The 27,746-nt window shown below is 44.5% G+C and overlaps 1 long non-coding RNA gene across 2 annotated transcripts; it reads right to left on the minus strand.

The window, feature by feature from the left end:
- Positions 1 to 20,142: 20,142 nt before the first annotated feature.
- On the minus strand, positions 20,143 to 26,054 carry LOC134759370 (uncharacterized). 2 transcript variants are annotated; one of them, XR_008514009.2, is made up of 3 exons: positions 25,614 to 26,054; positions 24,592 to 24,696; positions 20,143 to 21,642 (listed from the first exon to the last, which is right to left on the minus strand). It is a non-coding gene; the product is annotated as an uncharacterized LOC134759370 (long non-coding RNA). The 2 variants fall into 2 exon arrangements; XR_008514010.2 differs by having other exon boundaries at positions 21,494 to 21,642; positions 24,592 to 24,693.
- Between the last annotated feature and the right edge of the window lie 1,692 nt (positions 26,055 to 27,746).

The raw sequence follows: 27,746 nt of genomic DNA on the forward strand, positions 1-27,746 counted from the left end.
TGCTCAACACAGCATGGTGAGAGCTTTTACAGTACAGAAATCAGCCAATGCTACAAGTCAAGTTTTGATTTGTTTTTACCTGGGAGCCATTTCCCCACATAGCAGGTATCAGTTCTGTCTTTCCCTGCAGGGCTCTCTTGTAGCCCCCTCCTGCTGCTGCAGGCAGCAAGCCTGCCCCCCTGGCCTTCACTTACCACCTGGAGCGGTCCCCTTCACCCTCCCCAGCATTGTATTCCATTTCCCAGTCAGATATCTCTTTCTTCTTCATTTTCTCCCTATTTTGGGTGAAATCTTCCAGTAGCTTCCTTAGCAAGAGTGTACTGGAAATAAATTGTGTGATCTATTAAAGAGAAAAATACTCCTGACGCTTGTTAAGTAAAAGGTGGTAAGGAAGAATTTATTCAAGGGGGACTGCCACAATAGGGTTTTGTAGTGGGCAAGAGACACTGGCTCAACTCTGACTACAATAAGCAAAAATGCAGATTTATAGGCAAGAAGCAGGTGTAGGGGGCTGGTGGATGGAAAATTACCAAGAGTCATTCTTTGCTAAGGCAGTTCTTTGCTAAAATGACCTATCTGAATTTTTGCTGAAGGTAGCCAGGGTGATAAGATAGCAAGAGTGGTCGGACTAAGGGTGGGGGATTTTCACTAAGTGACTCAGCAGGATTCTTGCTAAGATCAGAGTAAGTGGGCCAAGAACAGAGCCCAAGGTCAGGGCCCAGTCAGAATTCAGAGGAGCCAGACTAGAGTTAGATCAAGGTAAGAGCATTGGTCAGGTCCTTTGCTTGCTTTATCCTTGCTCATAATTGACTGATAATAGCTTGACAATGAAATTCCAGGTTGAAAATAACTTTCCCTTGGCATTTTGAAGGCCTTCCAGTGCTTTCCAACCTGCAATGTTGCAGCTTAGAAGTTGGTTGGAAGCCATCCCTGTTCCCAGTTATTTGCATGTGATTGTTATTTTGTCTTTCTGGAAGTGTTTAGGATCTTTCCTTTATAGCTGCGTTATAAAAATTTTACAGTGACATGAGTTGCCTTGGAAAAAATACTTGAAAACATTTTTCAGTATTTTCCTGGGATACATAACTGACACTTTAAATCTGAAAACTCTTGTCCCTTCCTCTTGACAATTTTTTCTTATTCTATTGATAAATTCCTCTCCTCTCCGTTTTTTCATTTATTCCTTTATGGAATTTATAATTCTCTGTACATTTAGAGTCTACTTTTTCTCTTTTCCTATTTTCACCTTTGTCTTTTTGAATCTATAAATATTTTCTAGAATATTTCATTGACTTTTTCTGCTCATTAAAATTTTAAATTTGTTATACTTTTAATTTCTTATTTTTTAAGTTCTTTTAAAAATTTTCTTTTTCCTTTTAATTAATAGAGATGGGGGTCTCACTATGTTGCCCAGGCTTGTCTCAAACTCCTAGGCTCGAAGCAATCCTCCTGCCTTGGCCCCTTACACTGCTGGGTTCACAGGCATGAGCCACTGTGCCCTGCCTATAATTTTAATTCCTAAGAGCACTTTCTTGTTCTTTGTTATTTATAATGCCACCCTGTTTTTTTTCATAGGTGCAGTATTTTGGTGGATATTACGTTTTTCCCTGTTTGTTTTGAGCTCTAACTTTCGTGTATGATGCTTTCTCAAATGTTTGATGATTCTTTGTATATATTTAAAAGTAAATGATTGAAATCTAATTGGAGATAACAATTTTCCTTAGGGTGATTGAGCTGGGACCCAAGTTAGAGAAGTTGCAGGTCTTTACTTTGGGGCTATTTTGTTATTATAGTAATGAGGCATCCAGTCTGCACCCTGGGGTGGTGTGGACCCAGCACAGGTGTGTCTACCTGTGCTGTGGAGCAAGCCAGGGCAGGGCTGGAAGCTCTCCCCTTCCACAACAGACAGGTAACCTGTTCTCACACCAGTCTCTCAACCCTCTCTCCCACTGCCAGAGTTCACAGCCTTCTAGATGCGTTTCTCCTGTGTAGGGGGAGGGTATGTGCTTCTGCAGTCGATGCATCCATCTCCTGGTGTTCTGGGGTTCCCGGCGCCCAGGCTTCCCGGGCTCTGCAGGGAGACTCCGGGCTCTTTGTACATCTCAGTGGCGACTCCCTCACTGTTCTTTCCCCGCTGCCTTCCTTTCTTCTGATCATCGGATGCTCTTGTCCACTAGGTCGGTCTATACACTGTTTTCTCCCCGATTATAACTTCCTGCGGTTCCGGAAGGAGCCGAGATAAATACTGGTGTTCAACCCGCCATCTTTAACTGGACGTATATTTATCCACCACTTTTCTTCCTCTTTTTGTCTTGCATTCTGTCCCTGGTAGGAGCATCCCTACGCCTTTGCCAAGGAAATCCCTTCTCCTGTACTCTTGCCCCATCTCCCCCCGATGCCATAGTCTTTCTTCTTTTTTGTTTTCCACCTCTCTTTCTTTACTGACTCCTTCTCAGCCTGCAGGTATGCTCGCTCCCCCACCTCCCCTCATTCAAAGCTGATGAATTTTCCTGGACCTCTTCTATGAGACGGACACTGAGGCTGCACAGATGAGCACAGCACATGCCCAATCCCTGCCGGGCGCGGAGGCAGCTGAGCATGGGCAGGGAGAGGAGAGCCAGGCCTCGGCTGCGCAGGAGAGGGCAGTGGGCGCTGCACACCAGGCTGCGGGAGCAGCGGCTCCTGGGGCGCAACGGGTGGGGAGGCCTCCAGAGGCGAGAGCCCAGAGGAGTGAGAAATGCTCTTCCAGCTGATTTTACATACTAAGGAAGCTAAGAAATTTCTTTTCTTTTCTTTTCTTTGTTTTTGTTTCTGTTTTTTTTTGAGACGGAGTCTCTGTCGCCCAGGCTGGAGTGCAGTGGCGGGATCTCGGTTCACAGCAACTTCCGCCTCCCGGGCTCAAGCGATTCTCCTGCCTCAGCCTCCCAAGTAGCTAGAATTACAGCTGCGTGCCACCACGCCGGGCTAATTTTTGTATTTTTAGTGAGACAGGGTTTCACCATGTTAGCCAGGCTGATCTCGAACTCCTGACCTCGTGATCCGCCCACCTCGGCCTCCCAAAGTGCTGGGATTCAGGCGTGAGCCACCACGCTCAGCCGGAAGCCAGGGAATTTCTGAGCTGAGGAAAGAGCTTGTATGAAGCCCTTTGAAGAAGGGCCTTCCACCTTTGGCGGTGTCTGCCCCCACAGCAGCACTGCAGTTGCTGTCTTAAATATCGCCAATGATTTGTGAGTATCCCACGGATGTCTCCTTTTCGAGTTCATGGCTCTCCCGGCTCCCCTGCGTCCGCCAAGGCTGTCCCTGAAGCTGAAGCTGCTCCGTGGAAACTTCCTCTCCTAGGTGTTCACGCGCGGCCTGCTGGCTGCCCCCTGCGTCTCCACGTGTGCGCGCCCGGCTTCCAGCCAGAGCCTCCCTCTCACTCTGTGCCCTCTGTCTCGGGGTGCCCACCCACCGCCAGCCCTTCAGCAGCCTCTGAAGATAACTCTCAACCTAGCGCCCGGGGCTTCTGCCTTGCGTGTCAAGGAGACGCGATGTCCTGGATGCCCCAGGAATCTTAAACCCCAAGCGTCCCAGATCCAGTTTGTCTCCCCTCGAGCCTCTGTTTCTGCTTAACCTTTGCTCTTAGTCATAAAATCAATGGCCTCAGCTCCCAACTGAAAACCCTCCACCCTGTCTTAGATTCCTTTCTTGACAGAGCAAGTCTTTCACCAAATCCCACTGATTTTACCTCAGAAATACCTCTCAAATTCATCACCTCTCCTCCACTTTGTCCCACAGTCGATGCAGAATCTTCCTCCCAGTCCCTGGTTGCTGAGACCTTCTCCACTCCACCACCAGCATCCTCTTTCGGAAGCTTAAACATGCCTTGTGTGTCTGAGTCTGCTTATGAGAGGCCTTCCACAGCTCCAGGGTCTGAACTATGGAGCCTGTCAGGGCACTTCACAATCTCACCAGCCTGTTTCCATTCACCCCTGCCACTTCAGACTCACCATGAAGGGTCAGTATGCTTGGAGGCTTTCATCTATAGCGTTTCCTCTCATTCTGGATATATGGCAGGACGGCACAACCCCATGCCCTTGAAGTTAGGTGTGACCATGTTACTTGCTTTGGCTACTAAGATGTGAGTGAAAGGGACACGTGTGGCTTCTGCAGAGAAGCTTTGAAGAGCAGCATGTGATTCACTGGGTTCTCCCAGACCAAGGAGACAGCGATGCCATAGATGGTGGTTCCATCAGCCTGGGAGCAGAGCCCACTGCCAATAAAGATGACGTGAGCATGAGAGATACATCCACCTTGCTGCCTTAAGCCATGGTAACCTTAGGGTTGTCTGTTACTCAGCATTATCTAGCCTGCCCTGACTGAGAAATCGTTGATGTCTCTCAGTGTATTAGAGCTCTCCAGAGAAACAAGGCCAATTGGATATACACAGATATATATGTATATTCAATTTATATAGCTATAGGAAGAAATGTATTATGAAGTATTGGCTCACGTGATTATGGACACTAAGAAGTTCCATGGCCTGACTACTGCAAGCTGGAGGCCCAGAAAAGCTGGGAGTCTCGTTTAAGTCCAAACCTGAAGGCCTGAGAGGAGCTGATGGCATAAGTCCCAATCCAAGACCAAAGGTGGAGAATTGGAGGGCCATGGTCTAAGTCCTATTGCTACGGGTGGGTCTTTGTTCTTAGAGCTGCCAAGAGGGTGGTGGCCACTCCCAAGATGGCAGCCAGCCTTTTGTTCTCTGACTTGGGGTTCGTGGCCTCACGGATTCCAAGGAATGAAACCTTGGGCCATGCGGCCAGTGTTATAGCTCTATTAGAAGCCGTGGGTCATGGAGGAGAACGTGGAACCCAGTGACTAGTGTTCAGCTTGATTAGCATAAACCCGGGCCTTATTTGTGCAGGAACAATGGCTAGCCTTTAGCCCGAACAGGAGTGGCAGTGGGCACCTCACTGGATCAGAAATGCAGCAGACACCCTGCCGGATCCGGAGGGGTGGAAGTCAATGGAGAGTCTGGGATGGCGGCGAACAGCAGTGATGGACGGTGAGAGAAAGCTCAGCTCGAGCCAGAACAAACATGGACCAGAAGAGTGTGCAGTTGCAAGATTTAATAGAGTGAAAACAGAGCTCCCATACAATGGGTTGGGACCCAAAGGGGGTTGCCCACACCCAGCTCGAATGCCTGAGGTTTATATCCCAATCATGGTCCCTCCCCCTGTGCTCTCGGGTGATAGATGATTGACTATTTCTTTACCGCCTGCTTTTAGCCTAATTTGTATTTTAGTGAGCCCTCTTTACTACCTGATTGGTCGGGTGTGAGCTGAGTTACAAGCCCCTTGTTTAAAGGTGGGTGCGGTCACCTTCCCCAGCTAGGCTTAGGAATTCTTTGTCGACCTAGGAAATCCAGCTAGTCCTGTCTCTCATTATTTGAGTCTGAAGGCCCAGAAACCAGGAGCACTGATGCCCGAGGGTAGGAGAAGAGGGATGGCCCAGCTGGAGGAAAGAAAGCCCATCTGCCCTTCTTCTCCCTTTTTGTTCTGTTCAAGCCCTCAGCAGATGGGATGATACCTGCCTGTACTAGTAAGGGTCATCCACCTTACTCTGTGTGCTGATTCAAATGCCAGTCTCTTCCACAAACACCCTCACAGACACACCCAGAAATCATGTTTTACCAGCTATGTAGGCAGCCTGTGACCTAGTCAGGCTGGCAAATAAAATTAATCCCGGCACTCAGCTTTGTCCCCTCTCCCTGGAATGTCTGGTAGCCTCATCGTCTTCTCATAACAAAGTGCCTCTCATTCCTCAAGCCCCCTCTCCCCTTGAAGTTCCCATAACGGCTGGATCACCCCTCATGCTGCCCTAGCTCTTTGCCCACACTTGAAGCCTCAGTGTTCATCTTGTATCCGCTTCAAGTGCTTTCCTTCGTGTGTCCCCTTCTCAGCTGTAACTTCTGCAAGAGCAAGAGCAGCTTCATTTTCACCATCAGCCCACAAAGAACCTGCCGAGTGCAAGAAGACCACCCCCCCCAGTAGGCACCATGGCCTGTTTTCAAAACTTTATATTCTGTCCAATTTGACTAACCAGCTTCTCAAGCCTCCAGAAGTTATTTTCAGAAATCATCAGTTAGTCTAAAACTGGCCAACCAAATGGATTGTTTCTAATTTTAAACAAATTCAAAATCTAAAATTCTGGCTTTATATAATGGATCAATTAGGGGGAGATTGCATGATATACATAACAATTGTTTTCTTCACCAAGGTTTATTCTAGAAGCTTTTGAGCCTATTGTAATACAAAATCCAGAGAGCTCTGGGAGGCAGGCAAGGGAATGCATTTTATTCATGTTTCCCAGAAACTAGCACAGTGCCCAAGCTAGAGGAGGTACTCAGCTGACATTTTCTGAATTAGATTTAATGAACAGGAAAAATGGCTTATAAAAATGAAAGTGAAGTTTCTCTTCCTTTTCCCTTCTACCTGCCTGCTTTGTCTTGTCAACTGAAGAACGACAAGGTTCATACATTCAGAAAGGAGAGCTTTTTCTCATATAGTGTTGCAGCCTGCAGGGTGGCCATTCTGACAGGCTGAGAAGGGTAGCCTCCGGCCAGAAGCCGGAACGGGCACCTAGAGAGTGAGAAAAATAAGTCAGGGATTTATGCTAAGCAGTGTGCTCAGATATGCATATTCAATAAGCATAGGAGGAGTCATGAACATTTATGAAAGGAAAAATGTGCGCATGCGTAGTCGAGCTTCCTGCCTCTCCATAGGGCCCATGTTCAACAAACGGTGTTGTTAGCGTGATCCAAGGGTGGAGCTTTTGGACCTCTGATGTCAAAAGGTGAACAGAGGAACCCTCTTCACTGTGCATCCTCCCTCGACTGGCCAGAGCCACTGCTGGTCTGTTTTCAGGAAGAAATGCTGGTTGGTTGTGCCCTGGCATGGTGGCTCACACCTGTAATCCCAGCACATTGGGAGGCCGAGGTGGGTGGATCACTTGAGGTCAGGAGTTTGAGACCAGCCTGGCCAATATGGTGAAACCCTGTATCTACCAAAAATACAAAAATTAGTCGGGCATGGTGGTGTGCACTGATAATACCAGCTACTTGGGAGGCTGAGGCAGGAGAATTGCTTGGTGGAAGGTTACAGTGAGCCAAGATCGCACCACTGCACTCCAGCCTGGATGATGAAGGAAGGAAGGAAGGAAGGAGGGAGGGAGGGAGGGAGGGAGGATGGGCCAGTCAGGAAATCAGTTTTCTTTCTCTGGGGGGCCCTTGGCCAAGAGGAGATTCCATCCAGTTGGTTGTGGGACTTTTGATTTTATTTTTATTTGTCAGTCTTATACAAAGCCTTGTTTGTTCTTTAACTTCTGAAACCAAATACAGGGAGGGTGTATCAATTGATTTGTTTTATAAAAATTGTAAACCAAAAATAAAATCCTAAGCCCTCCAACCAAATGAATGGGCCCCTTTCATTGCTCAAGAAAACTTGCTCAAGAAAACCCCAGAGAAACTTGAGAAACTGAATTCCCAGTTATGATGGGAAGGGAGGTCAGACACACCTTGTTATACCCCCTGGTTTTTGGCATTTAGGTTAAACTAGAGATTATAAGACTGGCCAAACAGACTCTTGTGCCAATAAGATACCAAATTATAAGCAAGACCTGAAGCCATGCAAGTCAGGGATTCAGTCATGCCTGACACACCATGAAATCGCGTTAGACAGGTTTCTATTAGCCCAGTACAATGTGGCTTACTTTCCATCCTGACTCGTGTAGCATCACATGACAGATAGCCAACCTGAAGGAGATCAAAATGTTTTACCCCAAAATATGTTTCTCTGACACATTCTGAAATGGCTGGCTGGGTGTGGTGGCTCACACCTGTCATCCCAGCACTTTGGGAGATGGAGGTGGGAGGATTACTGGAGCTCAGGAGTTCAAGGCTGCAGTGTCCTATGATCACGCCACTGCACCCCAGTCTGGGTGACAGAGTGAGACCTTGTCTTGAAAGAGAGAGAGAGAAAGGGAGGGAGGGAGGAAAGAAAAGAGAAAAAAAAGAAAAAAAATTGTGGCTGCGTACAGTGGGTCATACCTGTAATCCCAGCACTTTGGGAGGCTTAGGTGGCAAGATCGCTTGAGGCCAGGAGTTCAAGATCAGCCTGGGCAACATAATGAGACCTTGTCTGTATGAATAATTTAAAAATAAAAGTAAATTTAAAAAAATAAATGAAATGGTTGCCACAAGGCCGACGGATTGAAACAGCCCTACAAAGCCATCTTTTGTGGGGAAAATTTGCATCCGTAGAAGATCACCATTAATGCAGCCAGATCTTTCCTTTCTAGGCCTTTCCCGGATCAAGGAGAGATTAACTGAGAGCCTGACACCTTTAAGGTCTGAGAGGAGACCTTAAAGGTCTATTCTCTCCAAGGGCTGCCATCTATGAGCCTTCCTCTACATAACAAGAACTTTGGCCCCACAACCCCCTTATCTTAACTCAACCATTCCTTTCCACTGACTTCAAGTCTTTAGTCAAAGCTAAATTTTTTCAACCAATTGCCAATCTGAAAATCTTTGAAACCACTTATGACCTACAACCCCTTGCTTCAGTAGTGCCTGCCTCTTTAGGCTGAACCAATGTGTACCTTCTATGCATTAATTTATTATTTCACCTATAATTCCTGTCTCCCTAAAATGTATGAAACCAAACTGTAACCAGACGACCTCAGGTGGACTTTCTCAGGACTCTCCCTGGGCCATGGTCACTCATATTAGCTCAGAATAAAACCCTTTAAAATACTTTGCAGAGTTGGGTTTTTCCATTAACAAAATTGTATGCTGAATGCCTTTGGGAGCTGCAATTGAAGAAGAAGGAAAACGGAGAAGAACGAGGAGAAAGGCGGGGAGGAGGAGGAGAGAGATGAGGAGGAGAGGGAGGAGGAGGAGGAGAAAGAAGAGAAGAGGATGAAGGAGAGGGAGGAGGAGGAGAGAAAGAAGAAAAGGGGAAGAAGATGATGATGACAAATATGACACAGCAAGAAAATAAGCGAGGAAAGGGGTGCAGCAGGTCATGCACAGTCATAATAAAAGCTGTAACTTCCTGAGCTCTGAATCCTTGGGGCACCTCTCACTGTAATCTACAAGCCTTACATCAGCCTGGCAGTGAGTGCTCCTGCTGCATAGATGAGGAAGAGGACTCAGGACCAGACAGCTGCTCCAGGCTCTGAGGCCTGGAGTGGAGCCTCTGCCTTACCCCAGAGTATGCCCTCTGTCTAACCCAAAGCTTCCTCTGCTCCTGGGAGCTGACTTGCAATACCCAGTTCTGGCTCCTAACTAGAATTCTTGTTCTAGAGTGGATCGGCCACCCTGAAGCCTCATCACGGGGTGAAAGTCAGTTCGTCCACTCTGCTTGGCTCTGATGTAAAAGAGAAGCTACTGGAACAGCCATTTTTACATTCTGTGCCTGTGACCCCCTAGGTGGCCTGAAGCCCCCACCTGCCCTCCACAGCCAGGCTGTCAATGGTCCTGCCCTCGCCAGCTCCCAGCAGTCCTAGAGCCTCCCTCTCCAAGCCTTGGGTGGTCTAAGGCCTGAGGTTGTCAGCAGAATCAAAGGAGGAGCTAAATTGTCACCCCCAACTTTCATTTGTATTGAGGTATAATTTTCATGCAGTTAAATGCACAGATGTTAAATGTACAATACAGCTCGTTGGTTTTTTAATGTAAACACACAGCCACATCACCACCACCCTAAACAAAGTATAGAACATTTTCATCAGCCCAGAAGGTTCCCTCTCGCCCATTTCATCAATTCCATTCCCCACACTTTTCACTGATCTGATTTCTATCACTATAGTTATGTCTGTCCCAGAACGCATATCAACAGAACCATGGAGCATACCTTGTTTTGTGTCTGTTGCTCAGCACAGTGAGATGTATGCATCTCAGCATAGTTATTTGGAGATTCGTTCATGTTGTTAATACATATGAATAATGCGATTTTTATTGTTGATTAGTATTCCATTGCGTGACTATATTACAATGTTTATTAATTCTCCTTTTTTTAATTTTATTTTGTTTTTCTAATGAGAATTTTTAATTTTTTTATTTTTTACATTTTGTTTTTCTAACGAGATTCTTTTTTAATTTGAAATATGCATACAAGCCGGGTGCAGTGGCTCACGCCTGTAATCCCAGCACTTTGGGAGGCTGAGGCGGGCAGATTACCTGAGTTTGGGAGTTCAAGACCAGACTGATCAACATGGAGAAACCCCATCTGTACTAAAAATACAAAACTAGCTGAGCATGGTGGCGCACACCTGTAATCCCAGCTGAGGGACGCTGAGGCAGGAGAATCACTTGAAACTGGGAAGCGGAGGTTGCGGTGAGCTGAGATCGTGCCATTGCACTCCAGCCTGGGCAATAAGAGCAAAACCCCGTGTAAAAAAAAAAAGAAATATGCATACAAGAGTGCCATGCTTTATGTGTGATATATGGTATATGTGACATACATTATGTAAATATGTATTGTATTGCATGTGTGTATATATGTATATATGCACACATACGTTTTAAAAAATAATGATAAAATAAACTGCTATGATCCCACGAGCCAAGTTTAAGACAGAGAACATTACCAATACCGGTGACCCCCCCACTCAATGTGCCCTCCTCTGACAGCCTGCCATCCCATCCCCAGGGAAATGCTCTGAACTTGGTTACTTGTTTCCTTGGCTTTCTTGGAAGCCATGTCCCACATGTGCATATTCACAGACAATATAGTGCTCAGTTGTGCCCATTTTTTAGCTTCATATAAACCAGATCATTTGTACATATCCTCTGCAGCCAGTTCTTTCTGCCCAACATTGGTGAGATCCCTCCTGGCTCATGCCTGGAGATGTGCTTCATCTATTTTCACTACTACACAGTGTCCCCCAGTGTGAATGTGTCTTGTGTGTCTGTCCATTCTGCTGCTGTTGTTGCTAGCAGTGCTGCTGAGAATGTTCAATGCACCTGTTAGGTCATATGTATAGGTGTGTCTCTAATGCATATGTAGAGGGTCAGAATTGCTGGGTAGCAACCTATGTGCATACGTTAGTCAGGGTCCTCCAGGAAGACAGAACCAGTGGGATGGGTGGATGGATGGATAATAGATAGACAGATTTATTATGAAGTATTCACTCACACAACTGTACAGGCTGAGAAGTCCCATGATCTAATGTCTGGACACTGAAGACCCAGTAATGCAGGTGGTATAATTCAGTCCAAGTCTGAAGGTCTGAAAACCAGGGGAGCTGATGGTGTAACCCAGTCTGAGGGCCAGAGAAGAGGAGAGGAGAGGAGAGGAGAGGAGAGGAGAGGAGAGGAGAGGAGAGGAGAGGAGAGGAGAGGAGAGGAGATAGATGAGATGAGATGTCCCAGCTCAAGCAGTGAAGCCAGAAAAAGGAAGCAAATTCCTCCTTCCTCCACCTTTTTGTTCTATTCAGGCCTTCAAAGGATTGGGTGCTGGAATCACCCTCCCTGACACACCCAGAAATAAGGTTTATTATGGGCACCCTGTGGCCCAGTCACGTTGACACATAAAATTAACCATCACTATGTATCTTTAACTTTACTAGGTGCCATGGGCTGAATCATTTCCCAAAAAATGTGGATGTTGAAACCCTAACCCCCAATGTGACAGTATTTGGAGATGGGGCTTTGCGAGATCACTGGGTTTGGAAGAGGTTATGAGGGTAAGGTTCTCATGGTGGGATCAGTGCCTTTATAAGAAGAGACCAGAGGCTTGCTCATTGTTTCTCTCTCCCCTCTCCATCCTCCCTTTCCCCATGTGAGAATACAGCAAGAAGGCAGCTGTCTGCAACCTAAAAGAGAGTCCTCACAAGGAAATGACCATGCTGGCACCTTGATCTTGAACTTCCAGGCTCCAGAACTGTGAGAAATAAATGTCTGCTCTTTATGCCACTCAGTCTATGGTATTTTGCTATGGCAACCAAGCACACTAAGACACTAAGCCATGCCAAATTGTCTTCTAAAGTACACACTCTCTAGAAGAATCCTTACTTTTTTAAAGAAATTTTTTTCTAGAAAAAAAAGAAAAAAGACCTTTTCTGCAGACTCCCAACTCCCCATGCTGATTGATAATTGCTGTGGTCTGTAGGTCTCTTCCCCTACCTGATTCTCTCTCCCATTGACCACACTCAGTAGTCAGGCTTCTTTATTTGAGCTGCTTTCATTTCTAATTTCCCATGAGAGCCCTGGGGGATTCACCACTGGGGTCACTGTCAGCACAGCCTCCAAGGACAGTGCAGCAAAGCCCTACAGCGTATACTCACAGAGATGTTTAATTCCTCTCAGGGTCTCTAACACAGATGCTTTGTGAATCCGATAAAAGTGATAATCCCTGTCCCTCGGAAAATTTACATATACACACAGCTTTCATCTAATTTCAGAAGGTTCGTAGCCTCCCAGCCCTTCCCTAAGTGAATAAGTCATATTAAGCCTGGAGAAGAATGCTGTGTTGGCATTTGGTTCTGGATAAAACAAAGGCTGAATTTCAAAGTAAATGATAAATGGATAAATGTTTATGTACTTTTTAAACATCGTATTTTTAATAGAAAAAGATAACGGCAAGAGAAGATGAAGTATTGTGGTTTCCCCTGCTTGAACCCCCCTCAAAATTGTGACATCTCAATCCTGATATCCAGCCCTACTTGGTCAAGGATTTCGACTAAGATAGGAAGGAAGCAGCAGGGATGGATAAATACCTCCTCTGTCTTTCTGCTAGGGTTGGTGGTAGATGAGTGTGTGGATCAAGAAAAGGCCATTACCATAGTTCTGAATGTCCCCAACCCTATGCCCCTGAAAACCCTCCTCTTCTCCCCTACACAGACAGCCTTGGCAGTCTGGAGCTCTCTCCTTATTTTCCCTTTGTCAACCAACAACTTGCTAGGGAACAACTTCACTTGAGTTCTTAATCCTTTGGTGTGGGTGTCAGCAGATGTGACCTCTTGCAGGTGTACTTCTTTGTAAACCTCATCATTGATTGTGGACAGGGTAGTTCACTGGTAGCTGAGAGCATCTGGGATGAGATAGAGAGAGACATTTTTTAGGACAGGGTCCATTTCTTGAGGGCCTGCGGGAGGACCAAATCTCTTGTCTGAGCCCTTGCTTTGTTTCTTGCGAGTTGTGTGATTTTTGTACAAGTTACTTAACCCAGGTATGGCATTCTCATCTGTAAATTAGGAGTAATTATGACAGTAGCTGTTCAAGAGTACTGCAAAGATTCAGTAAAATCATGTGAAGTTGGAGTGCTCTGTGGACCATACAAATGCAATTTATCCATTCATCTGTATACCTACCTACCTACGTAGCAACCTTTCCGTCTTTCTTGTGTATGGAAGGATGAATGTGTGTGTGAAGGCATGTATGAATGTACGCATATGTCCATCCTATGCATGCATCCATGTATACATCCATCCATCCTTCCGTCTGTCATCCTCTCCATCTCTCCATCCACCCATCCACTTAGCCTCTATCATTCATCAGGAAGACAGTGGACTCTGGGCTCTGGGGTGCAACATCACTTATCCAATGGCATAAACCTGTCACTCATGGTCAGAGGAATTAGTAAAAGTAAAAACAATATGATGAATAAACTGTTTTGCAGGTATCAAGGAAAAAGGTGCCTTAATTTTTCAGCACTTGAATGTTTTCGGCTGCCCTGGGAGATCTGTCATCTTGCTGAAGCACCGCTTGTCAATGTATCTGCTCATCCATACATCCAACGTACTGTGCCTCCTTCCTCAAGGGGCCTCGAGGGGAGACCTGGAGCTGCTGTGCGATTGATCGTGATCGAAGATTTCACACTCCTTTGTGGAAGGAATAGGATGTGTATGTGTATAGGCTACAGCAATAATTCCTTACCTGGTGTTGAATTTGTTAGAGCCACTTAGAATGAGGCCTTGTGAAAATGTTATAAAGGTGACAAATTCATGGGCATTTTAAGAATTACTAAATTTTTCTGTGCAGTTCCAGAATTTAAACTAAAAGAAGCAACAACAGCAACAACAACAAAAAAGCCACTCTGAGAGAGCACTTATTTGGGGACAAGATAGGTTCAGAGTTAACCCATCCTTTGTGAGGGTGACATTGCCGCAGGGATCCAGGACGCTTGGGTGCTCTTCTCTTTCCCCTCTCTGTCCACAGGTCTCCTCTCACCTGGGTAATGTGAGCTTCTCTTCTGCCTTTGGGTGCTCTTCTCTTTCCCTTCTCTGTCCACAGGTCTCCTCTCACCTGGGTAATGTGAGCTTCTCTTCTGCCTTTGGGTGCTCTTCTCTTTCCCTTCTCTGTCCACAGGTCTCCTCTCACCTGGGTAATGTGAGCTTCTCTTCTGCCTTACCTGGCCCCATGCCATACCTGGAAGAGCCATGTGTTATGTTTGTGGAGGCAAGCATTCTTTTCTTGCTCCTCTTCTCCTGCATTCTTTCCACAGCCCAACTCTTTTTTTTTTGTTTGTTTGTTTGTTTGTTTTGAGACGGAGTTCTGCTCTTGTTGCCCACACTGGAGTGCAGTGGCACGATCTTGGCTCACTGCAACCTCGGCCTCCTGGGTTCAAGCGATTCTCTTGCCTCAGCCCCCCGAGTAGCTGGGATTACAGGCGCCTGCCACCATGCCCAGCTAGTTTTTTGTATTTTTAGTAGAGACAAGGTTTCACCATGTTGGCCAGGCACAGCCCAACTCTTGACTATCCCAGTGTCTGCTTGGTTGTCTTGCAGGACTCCAGGGTCCTGTGAGGTGCTTTGTGCAAAGGGCTTCCACAACCAAGTACAAGCAGATGCTGCTCCTGGAAATCAGTGATTCTCAATCTTGAGTGCCAGTCAGAATTACCAGGATGTTTAAAAATGCCTGTGTGCCTAGGTTCCCCACAGACAGCTGGGGTGGGCCCCAGCAAGTTGAGAATTCCTGCCCTAAATCAAGACTTCCCAATCTCGGCTCTCAGCTGGTTTCTTAGAAATAGAACAAAATATCTGCCACTAGAATGGGTGATAGTCTTTTTCCTCCCTCAAATTAAGCAGAACAAAATAAAATTAGTGGATAAAATTTTCCAAATTTAAATTTTCCGCTCCTGAGTTTTCTTAAAATTAGGGAATCTAATTTTTTTTATCCAGCTAAATTTAAGATTTAGGGATCTAATTCTGTTGTTATGAATTAAAATATAGCCAAAATATTATGTCTGATTTAGACCATATTGTACATTTAAATTTTAAAAAACTTAATTGTGGTAAAAAAGAAAACACAAAATATGTCATCTCAACCAATCTTTAAGTGTATAGTTTAGTAATGTTAACTATATTCACATTGTTGTATAACAGATCTCTGGAACCTTTTTATTTTGCAAAACCAAAACTATAGCTGTTGAACAACACCCCATTTTTCCCTTCTCCCAGTGCCTGACAACCACCATTCGACTTTCTGTCTCTATGAGTTAGGCTACTTTTTAATCTTTTTAAAAATTTTTATTTTTAGAGATGGGGTCTCACTATGTTAACCAGGCTGGTCTCAAACTTCTGGCTTCAAGTGATCCTCCTGCCTCGGCATCCCAAAGTGCTGATATTATAGACATGAGCCACGGTGCCTGGCCCAGACTAATCTGGATAACTCATGTAAGTGGAATCACACAATATTTGTCTTTTTCTGTTACTTACTTATTTCACTTAGTATAATGTCTTTAAAGTGTATCCATGTTGTAGCATGCGACAGGATTTCCTTATTTTTACAGGCTGAATAAATATTCTATTTATGGCTAGACCACATCTTGTTGATCCACTTATTCTTCCGTAGACACTTGGGTTGCTTCTACCTTTTTATTATTATACCTAATGCTGCAGTGAACAAGGGTATGCAAATATCTCTTCCAGATCCTGCTCTCATTTCTTTTGGATATATACCCAGAAGTGGCATAGCTGGATCATATAGTAAATCTATTCATAATTTTTTGAGGAACTTCCATACTATTTTCCATAGTGGCGGCACCATTGTACATGACCACCAACAGTATACAAGAGTTCTAATTTCTTCACATCCTCACCAATATGTTTTCCACTTTTTTGATAGTGTCCGTTCTAACGAGTGAGAGGTAGTAGCTCATTGTGGTTTAGATTTGCATTTCCTTTTGGTGATCACTGATGTTGAGCACCTTTTCATATACCTGTCGGGCAGGCATTTGTATGTCTTCTTTGGAGAAATGCCTATTCAAGTCCTTTGGCCATCTTTTAATCAGACTATTTGTTATTTGTTTTTTTGTTGTTCTGAAAAACATTTCCAGGAATGGAGATTCTATCAGCAAAGTCCAACTACAACCTTCTAACTCCCTCATCACAGGAACATCTGCTCGTACTTGGTTGTGGAAGCCCTTTGCACAAAGCACCTCACAGGACCCTGGAGTCCTGCAAGACAGCCAAGCAGACACTGGGATAGTCAAGAGTTGGGCTGTGCCTGGCCAACATGGTGAAACTTTGTCTCCACTAAAAGTACAAAAAATTAGCTGGACGTGGTGGTGGACGCCTGTAATCCCAGCTACTTGGGGGGCTGAGGCAGGAGAATCGCTTGAACCCAGGAGGCAGAGGTTGCCGTGAGCCAAGATTGCGCCACTGCACTCCAGCCTGGGCAACAAGACCGAAACTCCATTTCAAAACACAAGTGCATATGCACACACATGTGTGCACACACACAGATACACATAAGCACACATACATGCACATGGACACATAAGCACATACACACACATGCACACCACACCTTTGCCAGCTTGTTCCAGTGTTAAGTCATTATCTTAGTCCATTTGCTATAACAAAATACCATAAACTCAGTGGCTTATAAAGAGCAGAAATGTATTTCTCACCATTCTGAATGTTGGGAAGTCCAAGATCAAGGCACAGCAGGTTTGCTGTCTGGTGAGGGCCCATCGTCTGGTCCATAGATAGCACTTTCTCACTGGGTCCTCACATGGGGGAAGGGACTAGCCAGCTCTCTGTACTCCTGCTGCCTTTTTGTTTGACTCAAAGTGGAAAACCCAGAAGACATCCCAAAGGATGCATATACAGCCTGCCTTCTTCAGGGATGCAGAGGACGGGCCTCACCTCCATGCCCAGCAGCTCTATTGGGCCCAGTCTGTGTATCAAACCAAAGCTCAAGAAATGCTTGCTGGTGATGATGACATCAGGAAAGCAAATGGACTGTTTTCTGGGTCTTTCCAAATGAGCTGCCATTTTAATCAGGGCCTCACTGCTTTCCCAGTTTAGAATTTTTCTAAAAGGAGTTTTATCCTCAACGTGGAAACTCAGAAAGTTGAGGCTTTTGAATTAAAAAGAAAAAAAAATCAAGAAAGAAAGGATAATTTTTTTTTGCAATAGATCATCCAGACACTGTTACATTTTCACTATGGTATACCAGAAAAGAAGGTTGTTTTTTTTTAAGTTAAAATAAACTCACCACAGCCTTATAATCTATTTATAAGGTCCTCCCAGTCTGCCTGATTGTCTCTTCCCATTATTATAAAGTCATCTTTGGTCCCAGTTTGTATATACAGAGAACTGCTCACCTGCAGTCATTTAGTTCTGAACATTGTCCCCTCGGTGTGAGGGGGCTTTTATGAAACTAAGGCTCATGCAGACTGAATGCAGTCTTGCAATGGGGCACAGGATTTAAATAGAACACAGGACTGAGTGAGGGCGGCAGGGCGGGGCTTTCCTTTGTTCTAGGAGCTGAGGGGGGAATGAGAAGCCCCCTCCTGCCCTGCAGCCCTTGCGGCAGGCTCTCTCCCTCTCTGCCCAGTCCCTGGGCTTCCTTTTCTTCTCCCTCCTGCCCAGTGTGGTCAGGCCATTCCTGGTGTGATTTCCAAGGACTTCAAGGACAGCCCTGGCCCGTTTCCCCAGTAACAGAGACTGGCCTTGGGAGAAGAGGAATGGCCTGTCCCCATGATCTCTGCAGCCCTCCCTTCAGTGCCCGGAGCCAGGCGCCCAAGCCCAATGCTGCCGAGTTTCCTCCACATCACACGTGGTCTCAACTTCCTGGGCTCCTCGGCCTGGTGATTATTAAGGAGCTGAGTCACCGGGGCCCTTGTGCTCAGTGTCTCCATCACTGATCACTGGACTTCCCATGTCGTTTCCATTCATATTGTCTCTCTTCTTCGTCTCCCGGGAGTCCTAGCTTCTTCTGAGATTTCATGGAAAGGGTTATATTGACAATTTGCATTTAGAAATATTATTTTTCTCTTCTTAAGAATAGTTTCTTTCTTTCTTTCTTTTTCTTTCTTTCTTTCTTTCTCTTTCTTCCTTCCTTCCTTCCTTTCCTTCTTCTTTCTCTTTCTTTCTTTCTTCTTTTTCTTTCTTTCTTCTTTTTCTTTCTTTCTCTTTCCTTCTTTCTTCTTTTTCTTATTTTTCTTTTTTGAGACAGAGTCTCACTCTGTCACCCAGGCTGGAGTGCAGTGGCATGATCTTGGCTCACTGCAACCTCTGCCTCCCTGGGTCCAGCAATTCTCCTGCCTCAACAGCCCTCCCCATCATCCCGCCCCCCAATAGCTGGGACTACAGGTGAGTTCCACCGTGCCTGGCTAATTTTTGTATTTTTGGTAAAGACGGGGTTTCTCCATGTTGCCCAGGGTGGAAGAATAGTATTTTCCAACGTCTTCACAAAAATAACATCTGTGAGGTTTAAAAAAAAAAAAAAAAAAAAGCAGGGGCTTTTATGCCTATTTCATAGTCAGGGGAACCTAAAACCAGCTAGAAGGCAAAATGCTCAAGTCCACGCAATGGAACAAAGAGGGTCTTGGCTCTTTCCCCTAAACCAGGGATTCCCAGCTGTGAGTTGCAGACCCCAGGAAGCCACAGAGTTGCAAAGTGGCTTCAAATTAGTTAGTGCATCAGGCTCTCTGCAGATGGAAGGGAGGGTTAATGCACCAGGCCCGCTGCAGATGGGAGGGAGGGTTAGTGCACCAGGCCCTCTGCAGATGGAAGGGAGGGTTAGTGCACCAGGCCCTCTGCACATGGGAGGGAGGGTGCCATTTCATTAACATAAGGTGAATTCATTCTGAATAGTAGCTTTGGATGTTGTCTATTTTCTCAATTGGCAGATAGTAAAAGAACACTCCTCGGCTAGGGCATGTCCACATGCTTATTTTTCCTCTCATTCCAAAGGGCTCCTCATGACAGGCTGTGAATTCCAGGAAAGGGCCAGAGGCATAGCATCACCATTTCACAGAGTGTGGTGTGCACCCAGCCACTGACCCAAGGGACAATTTTAGGGACTCCATGGGCAACATCTTTTATTTAAGTGTGTAGCTTCCATTTTTGATAGCAAGTATTGATCGTTCTGTTTTTTAAAAAGAATACCCCATGTGTGTTTTTCTCCCCATGTGTCCTGAACTTAACATAAAAATTGAAGAAAAAAATGAATATTCAAGTAGAAGTGTGGGTTGATGTAAAGAAAAGGCAGGTAGATACGTGGCTTGGCAGTTTTTTGGGAAGTGCTAATTGCAGGGAGGAAGGACCATCTGTATGCTGAGGAAGGAAGAGTTGGTAAAATGAATATGTTACAATCCCTGGGATGTGTGATGTCCTGTGCACAAGTGTCTGTGTGCGGTAGGGCCAGCGGTCGGATAGCTGAGCAGGTCCCTGGTCCCATGACTCCTGTAGCCTCCCAAGGACACCACAGTGAGGACAGTGGCAGAAAAGAAAAACCTGTAGACAGTTCTGCCAACTATACATCTCCCCAACACACCTACCGTGCTGAGGACCTCTCAGCACCCAAACCAGAGATTCCTCCTGCTCCCACAGGCCAGGGTGGGCTCAGAGCCTGCAAGCTCCCCTGTGCGACAATGTGTAAGGATGAACGTGAGAGATGTGAAGGAAAAAGTTCTCTCTATCCCCAAAGACACACCATTTTCACCATCACCAGGCTTTGAAATCCAAGACTCTGTCTTGGAGTTTTGATCCTCGCAGGATTTTCCCTTTTTTTAATGTTAAAAGGGTTTGCACCTTCACAGCAACTCAGATGTGAATATGGAACTCTGCCGAGACCAGCTCGGTCGTGGAGACCCTAACCCAGCAGCGCTAGAGTTAATTCAGGAATTAAGACAAAGACACAGAAATAGAGTGCAGAGTGGGAGTCAGGGGGCTGACAGCCTTCAGAGCTGAGAGCCACGAACAGAGTTTGACCCACACATTTATTGACAGAAAGCCAGTGATAAGCATAGTTTCTATAGATTATAGATTAACTAAAAACATTCCTAGTGAGGAGCAGAGAAAGAGGCTCTGGCTGATTATCTGCAGCAAAAGCATGTTGTTAAGGCACAGGCCGCTCCTGCTATTGTTTGTGGTTTGAGCAGTTTTCCACTCTGGGTGGGCCAGGTTTTCCTTGCCCTGCTCCATAAACCAATAACTTTTAGCAGTGTGCATGATAGCTATCACTAGCATGTCACATTGCTGCAGAAATGCTGTTTATGGCCCGTTTCTTTAAGGTCTGTTTATGACAGGCTTAGAGCTCGCTGCCAGCATGTCCCCCTTTATTTATTTATTTATTTATTTATTTTGCAAAGCAATAAAGGCAAAGGCAGCTTTGTCATGGTGGGCTACTTCTCGCAGGATTCGGGATCCCCATCTGCAGACTACACAAAGACAAACAACACAGATTAAAAGCACAATCACCATTGAAATCACAGAGCCTCCAAGTGTCTTGATCCATTTGAATGGGTTAATAGCTGCTAATCCGTCTGCAGCTCCTTCAAGTACATCAGTTCCTGGCATTAGCGTCAGATATGCCTGAGAGGCTTGAAATACTTGTTCCTTCAGTTTTGCAATATCCAAAGATAAATTTCCAGTATGACCCTTTAAATGTCTCTTAACTCTTTCCCACTCATGCTCTGTTTCTTTATACAGATGACGAGTAATGCAAAAATCAGAAGTATCTCAATCACATTGTAACTGCATTCTATATTCTAGACTAACTACTCAATCTCCTAGCCACATTACAGTTTGTTGGAGATCATTGATTTGATTAGCTAGTTTCTGGTCTATATTAGTTTGGGAATTCCATAGCAGAGTAGAATTTTTCTGCCAATTATTTACATAGTCTGCTGTTTGTACTGTGGAATGCAAAGCAACTCCAGCTGCCGTGGCAGTAGCTGTGACAGCAATCAATCCCAGAATGACTAAAATTAAAGCAGCAATTTAACACGAAGAGCGCCTCAAAATCTTTTGAAGAATTTCAGTAATAATATGCACAGAAGGAGAGGCTTTCCAAGGACGGGAAAGCTTTCCAGGTATCCATACTCCTTCTCGGGCTCTTACCACTAAAATAGAATGATCAGTATTATACAAGGAAGAATTCACACAAGAAAACAATCTACATTCTTGACAAGTCACATCAAAAAGCTCCTCTTTTTAAGCTGAAGTATAGCTCAAAAAAAAACTTGATCTAGAGAGATCAAGTTTTAAATCACCCACTACAAACAGGAAAGGAGGCCTTATTGTCAGTCTCAACTTGGCTGCAACCGGGTGGTCCTTGGGTCCCTCGCAAAATCTCTTCCTCGGCATCTGGATCATGATAAGGTTTCAGGTGTCTTGATGGTATCCAAATCAGCTGCTGGTTTTGGCCTGGAGAAACACAAGCATAACCTCTACCCTAAGTTATTATTTTACCTATTTCCCAACTTTTTGTTAACGGATCTCTCCACCAAACCTGTTGTTCTGCTTCTGTCTTTGCAGCTGGTTTCTGTAGATGCTGCTCAGCTGCTGATAGCATCTGGCCTTTGGGCAGGCTCAAAAAATTTGAAGTTAATAATGCTAGATTTAGTTGCATGTGTGAAGTCCTATAATCACTGTTCCCCCCTTTCTGTTTTTGTAACTGCTGTTTTAGGGAGAGATTCATTCTTTTCACAATGGCTTGTCCTTGAGAATTATATGGGATACCAGTAATGTGTTTAATATTCCATATAGAGAAAAATGTAGCAAGAGCTTGGCTAGTATAGCCTGGGGCATTATCTGTTTAAATAGAAGCTGCAATGCCCATCACTGCAAAACACTGCAAAAGGTGATGTTTAACACAGGCAGAAGACTCTCCTGATTGGCATGTAGCCCAGACAAAGTGAGAAAAGGTGTCCACACATACATGTACATAAGCTAGTCTCCCAAACAAGGGAACATGTGTGACGTCCATTTGCCAAAGAGAATTAGGTTTCAATCCTCGAGGATTAACTCCTCCTGTAAAAGATGAGGAATGTACCATTTGGCAAGTTGGGCATCACTGGATAATAGCTTTAGCTTCTTTCCAGGTAATGCTGTATCTGCATTTGAGACCAGAGGCGTTGACATGGGTTAAATTGTGAAAGTGTCCAGCATTAGATATTGCAGTAGCAACTAGGTGATCAGCCATTTGATTCCCTTCAGTTAAAGGTCCTGGAAGAGGTATATAAGCCCTAAGGTGAGTAATGTAAAAAGGGTGCATTCTATTCCTAACGGCTGTTTGCAATTGGGTAAATAAAGTCATCAGTTGCTCATCTGTGTGGAATTGTAGCTGAGCATTTTCAACTAACTGTGTAGAATAAACCACATATGAAGAAACAGAAATTACATTGACAGGCATCTCAAAAGTAGTCAGTGCCTCAATTACAGCTACAAGCTCCACTTTTTGAGATGAAGTATAGGGCGTCCGGAAAACTTTACTTTTTGATCCAGAATAAGAAGCTTTACTATTACTAGGCCCATCTGTAAAAACATTTTCAGCACCTTCAATTGGTTTAAATTTAGTCATTCTAGGGAGAATCCAATTAGCTAATTTTAAAAATTGAAATAATTTTGTTTTCAGAAAGTGATTATCAAGAACACCTATGAAATCAGCTAAATGGGTTTGCCAAGTAAGACTTGTTGTATTTGTGTCTTTGTAAGAGGGACAATAATTTTTCCAGAGTCATATCCATGCAATTTAACAATTCGAGTTCTCCCACTTCCTATCAGAGTAGCAATTTGATCCAAATAAAGAGAGACTGTGAATTAGTATGCAGAAGAAAAAGCCATTCTACTAAGTCCTGCTCTTGGACAATAACACCAGTAGGTGAATGCTGAGTCAGAAAAATCAACAAGTCAAAAGTATTTTTTGGATCTATTCTATTTATTTGAGCTTTATGCACTTGCTTCTCAATCAGCTGTAACTCTGTCTCAGCCTCCTTTGTTAATTGTCAAGGGCTAGTGAGACTAGGATCTCCTCTAAGGATAGAAAATAGATTACTCATGGCTTAGGTAGGAATGCCTAGAGCAGGTCGTATCCAATTAATGTCCCTTAGTAATTTTTGACCGTCATTCAGTGTTTTTAATTGATCCCTACATATAGTTACTTTCTGTGGCGCTTATTATAGTGTCATTTACTAAGGTCCCTAAGTAGGAGTAAGGAGTAGTAGTTTGAATTTTGTCAGGAGCTGTAATTAAACTGGCTTGAGAAATCGAGTTTTGTAAGTGATCATAACATTGGAGTAATATTTCCCGAGTGGGGGCAGTACAAAGAATATCGCCTATATAATGAATAATGTAACACCATGATAACTTTTTACGAGTAGGTTCAATTGCTTGCCCTACATAAGTCTGGCAAATTGTTGGACTGTTTAACATGCCTTGTGGCAACACTTTTCAGTGAAAACGCTTAGCAGGCTGCAGATTGTTTACCGCAGGAATTGTAAATTCAAACCGTTCACAGCCTTGCTCAGCTAAGGGGATAATAAAGAAACAGCCTTTTACATCTATGACTATTACAGGCCAATTTTTTGGAATCATAGCAGGAGAAGGCAATCCTGGCTGTAATGTCCCCATAGGTTGCATAACTGAATTAATGGCCCTTAAGTCAGTTAACATTCTCCATTTACCTGATTTTTTCTTAATAACAAAGACTGGAGAACTCCAGGGGGAAAATGTTAGAGCTATGTGTCCTTTTTCTAATTGTTCAGTAAAAATTAGAAGTCCTCTAAAGCCTCTAGTTTCTCTTTAGTCAGTGGCCATTGTTCTATCCAAATTGGCTTCTCTGTTAACCATTTTAAAGGTATAGGTTCTGGAGGCTTACCTGTAGCCACCATCAAAAATGATATCCTAAACCCTGATGAGAATTCTGTCCTTCCACTTGAAGCAGTTTCTTTAACCCTTGTAAATTTTTTCCTAATCCCATGCCAGGCACATACCCCATCTCTTGCATCATATGCTGAATTTGAGGGCTATATAATTGTTCTGGAATTAACAGTTGTGCTCCCCATTGCTGTAATAAATCTCTTCCCCAGAAATTTATAGGTACAGAAGTTACAATTGGTTGAATAGTCCCAGATTGTCCATCGGACCCTTCACAGTGCAAAATATAACTACTCTGGTATACTTCAGGGGCTTTACCAACTCCAACTCTGTTAAATTGAGCGGGTTGAATTGGCCACGCGGATGGCCAGTGCTGTAGAGAAATGATTGAAATGTCCACTCCTGTATGTACCAAACCTTTAAATTTCTTTCCCTGAATAGTTATTTCACAGGTAGGACATTTATCAGGAATTTGAATCACCCAATAAGCTGCTTTACCTTCTTTATTTGTGCTTCCAAATCCTCCTGTTCGTTTAGTTTCACTTTTCCCCATTTCCACAGACGGCACAATCAGGAGCTGTGCTATGCGCTCTCCTGGGTCTGCTTTCCAGGGAACAGAAGTAGATATAACAATTTCAATTTCCCCATTGTAATCTGAATCAGTGACTCCTGTTTGTACTTGTGCTCCTTTTAAATTTAAATTAGACCTACCTAGAAGTAATCCTACCGTCCCCACTGGCAACATCTGACTGGAGACAGCAACATTCTTTAACAGTCTCATTACAAAAGGAGAACCTGGTCCATATTGATTAATAACTTTTTTAAATTCTTTAAGTAATTTAAGAGGAAAAGGCTCAAACGTAGCTATAATATTCCCCTGTTGATCAGGTGGGTGTATTCTAACAGGGAACTGCCAAGCAGTTCTCGTCTAGCTTGCTGGATTCCTGCCTGAATAGAACTGAGAGAGGTCACTCGAGGCACTGCTTGAACGGTCACCAGGGCAGCTACTTTTTGCCCCTGTCCTCTGGAAAAGAAATATCTGGAGGGTCAGGCCACTCTTCTTCTTCAAAATAATAAGGATGTGCAGGAGGGTAGGGACAAACCTCTCCCTCCTTTGCCGCTTTAGCTGGCAAGAAAACCTGCTCTGTCACCTCTTCTGTTACTTCATTACACTCTCCCTCTTCCTCTGATTCCTCCTCCTCATCATCTGTGTGGAAAGATTCCAAGGTGGAGCAAACCAGAGCCCACACTGACCAGACAGTTACAGGAATATCCTCAGCACCATCTTTATATGCCTTTTTCAGTGTGCTGCCTACCTTTTCCCAGACCTCTACATTCATAGTTCCCCAGTCCAGAAACCAGGGGCAATATTTCTCTACTGCACTAAAAAGCTGCATAAGTGCTAACCTTCACTCCTCTTTTCCTGAGGAGATGCTGAAGCCGACTCAAATAAGCCTCTTGTCTGCTCTACCCTTGCCCCATTGTTACCCTGATGCTTCCGAGCTCCCCTTCTTACTCACCACGGGGATTGCTTAAGAGTACTCGGGTGTCCTCCAGCTTACTTCCATGTTCTCCAACCGTCGCTCCAGCGACCCTTCATCCTGGGTTCGAGCCCCCATGTTGCACACCGCTTGCTGAGACCAGCTCAGTCGTGGAGACCCTAACCCAGCAGCGCTAGAGGAATTAAGACAAAGACACAGAAATAGAGTGCAGAGTGGGAATCAGGGGGCTGACAGCCTTCAAAACTGAGAGCCACGAACAGAGGTTGACCCACACATTTATTGACAGAGAACCAGTGATAAGCATAGTTTCTATAGATTATAGATTAACTAAAAGCATTCCTAGTGAGGAGCAGAGAAACAGACCCTGGCTGATTATCTGCAGCAAAAGCATGTTGTTAAGGCACAGGCCGCTTCTGCTATTGTTTGTGATTTGAGCAGTTTTCCGCTCTGGGTGGGCCAGGTTTTCCTTGTCCTGCTCCAGTAAACCAACAACTTTTAGCAGTGATAGCCATCACTAGCATGTCACATTGCTGCAGAAATGCTGTTTATGGCCAGTTTCTTTAAGGCCTGTTCATGACAGGCTTAGGGCTTGCTACCAGCAGATCTCTAACAACAGTTTTGATGAATTCAGTTCATGTAGACAACTTGATGCTAGTCTAAGGAAAGGAGGGTCAGGAAAGGACAGAAACAAACCAACAAACCTCAATAAAGCAGCAATGCCCATAGAACCCTGCAGAACGTGGCATGCACAGGTGCCACCCTTACAAAGGCCCAGCCCAAAGGAGCAAAGCAGGCAACCTGAAGGGCCAGCCTGGAAGAAACCTGCACCCCAGCCTGCAGAACAAAGAGGGGCAGAGAGAAAGTCTTTTCCAGAGCACAAGGAAGCAGCCTGAGTGCTGCACAAAAATCTCTTTCCCTTCCTGGCTGATTTCCAAGTATAGCATGGCAGAAACAGAGATGCACATTTCTTTCTTGTTCTATTTTTTAAAAATAGTTTTCAATTTGTATTTTTGTAAAAACGGGGATCTCACTATGTTGCCCAGGCTGGTCTTGAACTCCTGGTCTCGAGTGATCCTCCCACCTTGGTCCCCCAAAATGCTAGGATTCCAGGTGTGAGCCACACACCTAACCCCTCTATTATTTTTAAGAATGAAAATGTAAGGTAGAACTTTGTCATGGGTTGAATTCATTACCCTCCATTCATATATTGAAGTTCTACAGCCGGTTCCTCAGAATATGACCTTATTTGGAAACATGCGGTTGTGTATAATTGGTTAGGATGAGGTCATGCCACAGTAGGGTGGAGCTCTAGTCTGATATGGCTGGTAATACGACTAGGAAAAGAATGCCATGTGAAGAGACTAAGACACACCTAGAGAGAACAATAGGTGAAGAGACACAGGGAGAAGGTGTCCATCTGTAAGGCAAGGAGAAGGACCTCAGAAGAGACTAACCCTGCCTAGAACTTGATCTTGGATTTCCAGCCTCCAGAACTGTGAGACAACCAGTGTCTGTTGTTTAAACCCTCCCAGTCTGTGGTGCTCTGTTACAATAGCCCCAGGAAACTCACATAAGCTTCTTGTAAATTCTCTATGTTAACCTCGAAAAAAATTTCTTTTTCTAATTCGAAACAGAAAACAATTAGAGAAAGTTTTACCTTTCCCACATTGACTCAAAAATCCATTTCTATTATATAATCTAAAATTAAAATTACTGGCAGGGCATGGTGGCTCACACCCGTAATCCCGGCACTTTGGGAGGCTGAAGCGGGTGGATCACTTGAGGTCAGGAGTTCGAGACCAGCCTGGCCAACATGGTGAAACCCTGTCTCTAGTAAAAATAAAAAAAAAATAGCTACTTGAGCCTTAGGCATGAGAATCATTTGAACCCAGGAGGCAGAAATCAGCCGTGAGCCAAGATCACGCCACTGCACTTCAGCCTGAGCGAAAAAAGCGAGACTCTGTCTCTAAATAAATAACTTAAAATAAAATGACTGTTATTCCAAAACACCTCTTGATCGAGAAGCTTTATTCTGGCAGCTGCATGGATTACACACATTCTCAACCATTTATTCAGGTACAATTGCCATACAATAAGCTGCACATATGTAAAGTATACAATTTGATGGGTTTTGCCGTATCTATATGGTGG

This window comes from Pongo abelii, chromosome 16 (genome assembly GCF_028885655.2).
Source record: "Pongo abelii isolate AG06213 chromosome 16, NHGRI_mPonAbe1-v2.0_pri, whole genome shotgun sequence".
Classification (NCBI taxonomy): domain Eukaryota; kingdom Metazoa; phylum Chordata; class Mammalia; order Primates; family Hominidae; genus Pongo; species Pongo abelii.